Source organism: Monodelphis domestica, chromosome 1 (genome assembly GCF_027887165.1).
Source record: "Monodelphis domestica isolate mMonDom1 chromosome 1, mMonDom1.pri, whole genome shotgun sequence".
In the NCBI taxonomy this organism is placed as follows: domain Eukaryota; kingdom Metazoa; phylum Chordata; class Mammalia; order Didelphimorphia; family Didelphidae; genus Monodelphis; species Monodelphis domestica.
In genome coordinates this window covers 1491573-1501828 of record NC_077227.1, presented here as the reverse complement: position 1 = coordinate 1501828, position 10256 = coordinate 1491573, and positions in this window count along the sequence as shown.

Here is a 10256-nt window from a genome sequence, read left to right as displayed (position 1 = left end):
CTGGCTAAAGTTTAGAGCCTCCAGCTTTCTCGCAACAATCAGAGAAGACAGTCCACGCTAAAAGCCTGGTGGCCTGCTTTTGGCCAGAGAGCCCACTTGTAGGCATCCCACACTGAGCCTAGAGCCATGGCACGTCTTAGAGCGCCAGGCCCATGCCAGCAGGGGGGCAGAGCCAGGGGCCCATCACAAATAGTCATCAGCCACTTCCTATGTGCCAGCTGCTCTGCTAAGGGTAGGGAATGCAAAGGCCACAGGCCCCGCCTTTCAGGAGCTTCCATGCCCCAGGGGCCCCTTGGGGAAAGGCAGCACAGGAAGTCCCAAGGATTTCCCTTTGATATTTTTTCAATTTAATTTTATTAAGAATATTTTTCCACCTCCCACCTAGCAGACTGGCCAATAGGACAGCAAAGGAAAGTCATGAATGCTGGAGGGGGTGTGGCAAAACTGGAACACTGATACATTATTGGTGGAGCTGTGAATGGATCCAACCATTCTGGAGGGCAATTTGGAACTGTGCCCAAAGGTCACTAAAACACTGTCTGCCCTTTGATCCAGCCATAGCACTGCTGGGTTTGTACCCCAAAAAGATAATAAGGAAAAAGACTTGTACAAGAATATTCATAGCTGCACTCTTTGTGGTGGCCAAAAATTGGAAAATGAGGGGCTGCCCTTCCATTGGGGAATGGCTGAACACATTGTGGAATCTGATGGTGATGGAATACTATTGTGCTCAAAGGAATGATGAACTGGAGGGATTCCATGTGAACTGGGACGACCTCCAGGAAGTGATGTGAGTGAGAGGAGCAGAACCAGGAGAACATTGTACACAGAGATGGATACACTGTGGTACAATCGAATGTAACGGACTTCTCTACTAGCAGCAATGCAATGACCCAGGACAATCCTGAGGGCCTTATGAGAAAGATGCTCTCCACACCCAGAGGAAGAACTGTGGGAGCAGAAACAGATTGATCACATGAGGTGAGGGGACGTGGTTGGGGATGGAGACTCTGAATGAACATCCCAGTGCAAACACCAACATGGAAATGGGTTCTGATCAAGGACACAAGTAATAGCCAGTAGAATTGCATGTCAGCTACAGGAAGGGTGGGGGGAGGGGAGGGATAGAATATGGTTCTTGTAGCCAAGAAATAATGTTATAAATTGACTAAATAAATTAATTTAAGTTAAAAAAGGATATTTTTCCATGCTCACATGATTCATGTTGTTTCCCTCCCCCCAGCCTCTTCCATAGCCTACGCGGAATTCCACTGGGTTTTATGTATATCATTGATCCAGACCTATTTCCATATTACTGCTATTTGCACTGGGTGATCATTTAGAGTCTCCATCCCCAATCCTATCCCCATGGACCCATGTGATCAGGGAAGTGTTTTTCTTCTGCTTTTCTGCTCCCCCAGTTCTTTCTCTGGCTGTGGGCAGCATCTTTCTCATAAGTCCCTCCAAATTATTCTGGATCATTACATTGTTGCTAGTAGCAAAGTCAGTTACATTCGATTGTGCCACAGTGTATCCGTCTCTGTGTTCAGTGTTCTCCTGGTCCTGTTCCTCTCATTCACATCACTTCCTGGAGGTCGTCCCAGTTCACATGGAATCCCTCCAGTTCATTCCTTTGAGCACAATAAAGAGTATTCCATCACCAACAGCTTCCACAATGTGTTCAGCCATTCCCCGTTTGAAGGGCAGCCCCTCAGTTTCCAATTCTTTGCCACCACAAAGAGTGCAGCTATGAATGTTCTTGTACAAGTCTTTTCCCCCAGGATTTTCCTTTGAGGCAGTCTCAGAGAGAAGCTCAGAACTAGGAAGTCCTGCTTCCCTGACGCTGGCCTTTCCCTTCATTTGCCCAGATCTGCCTTTCAAAATAGATTCTGACCCAACATCCAAAGGTGCCTCCTTACTGGCGGGACTTGTCACCATGGGACACGTGACCCATCCACTGCACATACGCTTTCTGGCTTCCCATTTCTTTCTCCTCCCAGGAGATGAGAAATTGGAAAGAAGTCAACACACACATGCCAACACCAGAGCCAGTGCCAGGAGGGGGTCGCATGGGCTCCAGCAGAGGCCGTAGCCCTGGTCTTCTGCCCAGGAACGGGTTGAGCCGCAGAAGTAGGACACCAGCCATGCCCCTTGGGCCCCCCTCTGGGAAGGAGCCTTTTCCGGGGTGACGTCTTGGCCGGGAGAGGCACAAGGGGAGGACGTCATCTCTCGAGGAGTCTCCACATCTTTCTCTTCAGACTCGGGGCTATCATTTAGGAGGGCCTCTTCTGGCTTCTCAGGCGACGCCAAGCCCTTGTTCTACAGGACAGCTGAATGAGCTGCAGAGTCAGCCATCGTGGAGCTGGGAGGGAGGGGATCCCTCTGCAGGGTTACAGGAAGCTCTTTTCAAGTCCTTGATCCTCCCGGCTCATCTCCCGTTTCCTGCCTTTGTGGTTGGCCATGTGGGATCCAGATGGGCGCCTCCACCTCTCCTCCCCAAATCCAGAATCCCAGCAGTGCCAAGTGGGAAGGGACCACTGAGGAGAGGGAGCCCATCACCTCCCGAGGCAGCTCCTTTCCCTCTGGGCCGGCTCTCGTGGGCAGGCGTAGCCAGAGTTCAAGCCGAAACTGGCCTCTGCCATTGCCCCCTCGTCCCCAGTGCTCCTGGCTTTATCCTCCGGGGTCAGCTAGGATGAGCCAGACCCCCATTTACACGGCAGCCCACACCCTCCTCTCAGCGAGTCCCCCCTTCCCATGTCGTGGGATGTCGTGGGCTCGAGGCCCCTCCCCATCGTGGCTGCCCTCCTGTGGATGCTGTCTAGCTTGTCAGGGGCTGCTCAGAGCAAAACCCGATTCTCACATGAAGTTGGAGGGGAGGAGAAGGCAGAGGTGTGAGTGCGAGGGGGAGTGAGAGGACAGATGGACACTAGAAGGGGAGATGGGGACAAGAGGCAGAAATAGAGGGAGACACAGAGTGAGACAGAAACGTGCACACACAGAACATGGGGTTCTAGATGGAGAGCTAGACCAAAGGTCTAGAGCTCCACTTGCTTGGAGAGCCGGGGAGCACCCAGGTTCCCCCGTGCCCACAGCTCCCTGCCACATTAGCTGCCCTGACCTTGCTGGTCAGCCTGTCTTTCCCAGCCCAGACCTCCACTTCCCCTGAAGGCTGGCTTTTTGACCCCAGCCACTCCTGCTTCCCTCCTGCCTTCCCGGCTCTGGGTTCAGGTCGTGTTCCTAACTTGCCCAGAGCCTCTTGGAGCCTGGCTCTGCCATCCGGAGGTGAGTGGTGCGCCCCGGCTTGGCGGCACCCACCCGCCTGCATGCTGCTCTGTGTAAGAAAGGCATCTGGGCACGGAGGAAGAGAAGAGGGGGGAGAGCTGGAGCTCGCTCTGGCTCCCACCATGGCCGAGGCCCGGCTTTGGTCAGTGATTTCCCAGCCCCTCCTTCCTTGGGCGAGTGTCGGGGAGGTCACGGACCTGGGAGGGGCCTTGCTTGTTCCGTGGGTTCCGTGGCACCCCTGGGGAGCTACTTGGGAAGCCATTCCGTGGCTCAGCCAAGCCGGGGTCTGCCGCCTTGATGCGGGTTCTCCATGCGGCCCTTTGCAGAGGCAGCACACATGGTGCCTCACCCCGTTCGCTTTGCTCTCTAAGCACCTACCGAGCTGGCTTCAGGGTGCTCTGTGCCTCCTGCAGCCGTCCCCCAGAGCTTGGAGATGGGCCGGCCCTCCTCGCCTCCTGCTTTCCCTGGACGGCCCGACAGGATGTAGCGAAAGTGTCCTCCCGCTGCCTTGCAGCCCCCAGCCCTTCCTCCTCCTTATGGGCATCAATGGCATCTGCCGTGGACCCGGGCGTCATTCCTCTGTGGTCTGGCTAAGGGGTGGCCTCGTCCACTCACCTCCTGAGGAACCCCCGGCTGGTCCGTCAGGCCAGAAGAGCCACCCAGGGGAGACGGGACAGTCTTATTCCTTCCTGTTTTTGAAAGCCTCACCCTGTGCCTTAGAAGCAACACTGCATTGGCTCCAAGGCAGAAGAGTGCTAAGGGCTAGGCAACAGGGTTCAGTGACTTGGCCAGGGTCACACAGCTGGAAGTGTCTGAGTAGGTTTGAGCCCAGGACCTCCCATCTCTCGGGCTGGCTCTCAGTCGACTGAGCCACCCCGCTGCCCCCAATCTTGTTCCCTCTAAGCCTAAAGCTTCTGCCATTCAATGTGGTCTTTGACTTTTTCAGAATCGCCTTCGTCCCTTTGGTTAGCCCTTGGAGTGAGAGCCTTTCCTCCCCTGATCCTTAACTGTCCCCGCTCTTCCCCGGGCCATTGGCGGAGGTCTCGGAGAACTAGGTGTGGGCACGTGGCCCAGAGCAGCTCCGGGACCGTCCTGAAAGCCAGTCTGGACGGGTTCCTTCCAGTGAGACGTGGCCCCTTCCCTACAGGGCCTCTGGGGCCTGCCAGCTTGCTCGGATGCGCACTTTCTCTGCATCTGCCTTCTGGCTCTCTTCATCCACTTGAGCTAATGAGGCTAGTGAGCAAAGGTGGCCAATTATGGAAATTAATTATCCATCAATAGATTTTTCATTTGCTCGTGGATCCAACTTTTTCCATCCCTTTTATGAAATCCAGGAACTGCTGGCGTGGCCCCCCTCCTGTCTCCGTGGATGTGAGCCATGCCCATGGCCGTCACCGGGCCCAGAGCTCTTGGGAGGAGGAGGGGGCAGCTCCTGGAGCACGTCTGCCCTTGGTTTGGGAAGCCTTTTGTTCTGCTGATGCGATGCGGCGCGGCGCGGCGCCCAGTGCCAGCGAGACAACACGCTGCCCAGGCCCCACTTCCAGGAGCTCTGCACTTCACCACAGGCCCTTCCCAGGGCAACCCTGCAGCCAGGGAATGCCATTGGGAAGAGGGAGAAACCGAAGGCCGCTGAGGTGGCCGACTTGCCTTCCTCAAGTCGAGGGTTCCCAGGAACAAAGTTCCTCGTGCGGTTAAGCCAACGCCAAGGCTGATTCACAGCATTCCCACGCCGCATGCACACCAGAAGGGCCCAAGGACCCACCCTGGTCGGGCTCAGTTGGACGTGAAGTCACACGAAGGCCCACTCCAAGAGCAGTCTGTTATTGGGAGTGGGTACAGCCTTGTAGCGATTGCCACAGCACGGCTTGCTGGACAGCCCCGCTTCTGTGTTCCTGTGCTAGCCTCCTCCTCCGATTCTCTTCATCTCTTCTACGCCAAGCTCTCAAACCCCTCTCGGCCCTTCCCGCCACCCCCTCAAGTCTCTCCTGTCCTCGGGGATGAGGCAGCCGGCCTCCACACTACTTGTTTCCTTGAGTTCAACAACTCCCATCTCTTCTGGGTGGTCACCCCTCTCCCTCACTGTCTCCCACTGCATACCAGGGCAAGGACAAGCTAAGGACACATCTGGAGGGGACTGGAGAAGAGTATAAGAATGCACATTCCCTGAGAGGCTCCCAGAGAAGCAGGGAGAGGGAGAAAAGAGACTTGGGCGTCCCCCATGCGAGAAGACATCACAGATCCCATGAAGGACCGAGGAGGGCAGCAGACCTGCAGGTGTGTGTGTGTGTGTGTGGCTCTGGCTTCTTGGAGCTCAAGCTGAGAGCTGGGGGACACCAAAGGGGGATGAGCTGCCACAAGCCCGATGCCACCTCCAGCAGCATTGAGAGGTGCGGCGCCCGAACCTGGGGAGGTGAGGATCCCACTGCTCTCCCTGCCTGCCAGCCACCACCTCCAGTGTCACTCGAACACCTGGCACACCGTCTGGAGTCCAGGGCCGCCCACAAGAGACCATTCTGACAGCCCACGTGGGCAAACGAAAGCAGATGGCTTGGGAGCACCTGTGGGCCAGCTTGGGATGTCTAGATGGCCTGCTGAGCTGGCCCCTTGGCAATAGAAAAGCAGTGAGCAGGGCCTAAGGACGTGTGGGCGGCTTGGGGAGACGGCCAGCTCTTCCAGTGGTCTCAAGTGGCTCCTTAACCATCTCCAAAGAGTTGCAATGGCTTTCCCCCATGCTTTTCCACGTGGCCAAGCTTGATCCATCAGGATAAGTGGGAGAGCCTGGCCCCGCCCCCGCCCTCGGCTCTGCCCTCACCTGAGGATGATGAAGAGAGCCAGAGGAAGGCCTGCTAGAGATGCTCCGCACAGGCTTCAGGGCAGGAAATGGAAAAGAATCCCAGCGAATGGGCCGAGATGGGGGCTGCAGGGTAGACCCGCGCACTGAGGCAAACCCAAATGGCTGTGTGGCCTAGACCACAGGAGCCTTCCTGTGGTTGCTCTCACTTCCCTTCCGCCTGCTGTCCAAGTCCTTCAAGGCTCCCTGAGTTCATTAACCTATTTGTCAGCTTTATCTGCCCCGGTTCCAGGTTTGTTCTCTACTAAAGCCGCTCTGTTGGTCACTGGATCTCAAGGGCCTTTCTAGGCTTTTGGATCGCCTCCCTTTTGGCCATTCCCCACTCCCCTCATCTTACTTTTGCACACGCACACACACGCACACGCACACACATGCACATGCACACACACGCACACACGCCTCCAATGTCACCCGTGCAGGGTGGACAAAGACTAGTCGTGGGCAGTGCTATGAAGAAGCAGACCGAGGTCCGACTCCTGAGTGGTGGAGACGATGCTGAGTGAATCCTGGGTACTCGCTAGGCAGGTGCTACTTCAGGACTCTCACAAAAGACATGTGGAGAAAAGATCTCCAAGAACGCAGTCAAGAAAGGCTTGCGTGGGTGGACACATGGGAGCTGGGCCTGCTGGGCTCTTTTAGAGGGTCTCCCATGGGGGAGAGTGTTCTCTCTGTCCCTTGTGCCCAGTGAATTTCCTGTTCGCTCCTCCTTTCTAAAGCTCCCCCACCGCTGTTTGCTATTTCGCGTGGGTAACTGAGTTCTCTCGCCTGCCCCTCACTATTATGATAATCTTTTGTGTAACGAGGGGCCCTGCTGGCAAGTAGAAGTCGGGGGAGCCTCTCTCCTTGGAGGGTGTCCAAGGAAGGAGCCGAAATATTGAGAAGGCTTCCAGGCCCGGGTCTGGCTGGGAGGAAGGGAGAGATCATAGCCCCGACTTCCCTGCTTGGAGCTAGCGCTCTGGAGGTGCCAGCACAGCCTTCCTCCAGCTCCCTGCTGGCTGGGCCAGACCATGCTATTCATAAAATGAGTTAGGTGGACAACCTGTGGGCGTGACCTCACAGGTGAGCACCCACGCACATATGTCCACATAGAACCAACAGTCAGGAAACATTGATTAAAGTCCCTACTGTGTGCCAGACACTGGGCTAAGGGCTCGGGATACAAAGAGGAGAAAAAGACAGTCTATGCCCCCCCCCAAGGAGCTTACAATCAAATGGGGAAGATGTCACCCAAAAGGAGGGAAACTGAACAGAGAAGAGGAGGAGGAGGTATCTAGCTCAGGGGCCTGCTGGAGCCCCGAGTCAAGGAAGTCTTTTTTTATTGAAAATTTTTATTTAATTCATTTAGAATATTTTTCCATGGTTACAAGATTCATGTTCTTTCCCTCTCCTCCTCCCACCCCTTCCCATAGCCAAGGAGCAATTCCACTGGGTTTTACATGTTTCATGGATCAAGACCTATTTCCATTTTATTGATATCTGCACTAGGGTGATTGTTTAGTCTCCATCCCCAGCCATGTCCCCTCGACCCGTGATCAATCCTGTGTTTTTCTTCTGCATTTCTGCTCCCACGGTTCTTTCTCATAAGTCACTCAGGAGTGTCCTGGGTCCTTTCATTGCTACTAGTAGCAATGTCAGTTACATTTGATCATGCTACAATGTATCAGTCCCTGTGTAAATGTTCTCCTGGTTCTGCTCCTTTTGTTCTGCATCAGTTCCTGGAGGTCTTTCCAGTTCATCATTTTTTCCCCAGAGAAATCTAAAGTAGTGATAATGAGGAAACATTCTGGGCTGAATTTCCTTTTTAAATGGGGATTTGGGCGCTCATGGTTCCAGCCTCCAAGGGGAGAGGCGAGCATGGAGAGGAGGAGACGTCTCAAGGCTAATAGGATCTTGCAAGAGGATGTCATTTTTCCAATAATGGGCTTCTTGGGACCCGGGGGAGAAGTCAGAGAATCCCCAGAGTAATGGAGCTAGGAAGGAAATAAGGCTATTTGAGATACAAATGAGCTTCCTTCATTGATGCAGGCCAGACTTTAACTTGCTCCATGCATCTTGGAAAATCATCAACAAATTGGTTACTAATCCACGGTTCGTGGAGCTGTGATCGGATTCAGCCTTTCTGGGGAGCCATTTGAACTCTGCTCCAAGGACTCTAAAACTGTGAACACCTTTGCCCCAGCAAACCCATCCCAAAGGGATAGCATGAGGGGCTGGCCTTCCAGCAGGGAATGGCATTTGGTAATCATGGAATACTGGGGTGCCATCAGGAACGATGAGCAGACTGATTTCAGAGAAAGCTGGGAAGGCTTAGCTGAACCGATGCAAAGTGAAATGAGCAGAGGCGGAGTGACGGTGCACACAGTGACAGCAGTCTTTCTTGATGAAGGCTGTGAATGAGCCAGTTACTGTCAGCAATACAATGACCCAGGCTGACTGATGAAAGTGCTGTCTGAAAGGAAGGAAGGAAGGAAGGAAGGAAGGAAGGAAGGAAGGAAGGAAGGAAGGAGGGAGGGAGGAGGGAGGGAGGGAGGGAGGGAGGAAGGAAGGAAGGAAGGAAGGAAGGAAGGAAGGAAGGAAGGAAGGAAGGAAGGAGGGAGGGAGGGAGGGAGGGAGGAAGGAAGGAAGGAAGGAAGGAAGGAAGGAAGGAAGGAAGGAAGGAAGGAAGGAAGGAAGGAAGGAAGGAAGGAAGGAAGGAAGGAAGGAAGGGAGGAAGGAAGGAAAGAAGGAAGGAAGGAAGGGAGGAAGGAAGGAAGGAAGGAAGGAAGGAAGGAAGGAAGGAAGGGAGGAAGGAAGGAAGGAAGGAAGGAAGGAAGGAAGGAAGGAAGGAAGGAAGGAAGGAAGGAAGGAAGGAAGGAAGGAAGGAAGGAAGGGAGGGAGGAAGGAAGGAAGGAAGGAAGGAAGGAAGGAAGGAAGGAAGGAAGGAAGGAAGGAAGGAAGGAAGGAAGGAAGGAAGGAAGGAAGGAAGGAAGGAAGGAAGGAAGGAAGGAAGGAGGGAGGGAGGGAGGGAGGGAGGGAAGGAAGGAAGGAAGGAAGGAAGGAAGGAAGGAAGGAAGGAAGGAAGGAAGGAAGGAAGGAAGGAAGGAAGGAAGGAAGGAAGGAAGGAAGGAAGGAAGGAAGGAAGGAAGGAAGGAAGGAAGGAAGGAAGGGAGGGAGGGAGGGAGGGAGGGAGGGAGGGAGGGAGGAAGAAGGGAGGGAGGGAAGGAAGGGAGAGAGGGAGGGAGGGAGGGAGGAAGGAAGGACTCCCGGAGTCTGAGTGCAGATGGAGACGCTCTCTTTCAGTCATAATCTCTTCTACAAAACAGCTAATACGGGAAGAGGTTTTACAGGCTCAAAGGTGTCTACAGATTGCTTGGGGAGGGCAGGGACGGAGGGTTCGAAGAAGGAGACCTTCTGGAAGTGAAACCCAAAAAGAAGGTGAAAAGCCAGCGGTTTGTCCGTGTACCAGGGAGATGCGCTCTTGCTGCCGCCTCTAAAAGGCTGCCCGGCCTCGGCTCTCCGGCCTGTGCGCTCGGCTGGCCCTCTGCTCTCCACTGCACAAGCCTCCTGCTCACTCCGCCCCCCCCCCCCCCGCCGTGCTTTCAGGCGGTTTCTGCTCCCCCAGATGGCGTGGTTTGCTTGGGCAAAGCCACAGGGAGCCACTGACCGATCCCTGCCACGCTCCCTGCAGGCGGGAGCATTTCCTTTTGGCTGGAGGGAAGGGAGGGCCGGACGCCTTCCTGGGCTGCCCTTTCCTCCGCTTGACTCCACAGAAGGCTCCTCGGAGCTCCTAGAGCCCAGCTGGTGGCGCCGGGCCACCCGGTGAACGGTCTCCTTCCCGGACGGGCGCCTTTTCTGGGCGGCCCCAACAGCCGGCGCTGCTCGCCAGCTCTTCTCCCGCCTTGACTCTCCTTTGGTGAGCGGCTGGGACAGGCTGTTGCTCATTCGGAAAGCTTGTCTGTACTCTTGGGCCTCGTCTCTTTGGAGAGATGGTCAACACACACACTTCTGTGTCCCCGCATGCCCACACATGTCCTAGCATATGTAACACGCGTGTGGACACACATGTATCCAGCACACACGTGTGGTAGCATTTTCCCTAGCTGGATGGATGCACTCAATCAAGACCCAGCAAGCCTATCAGAGC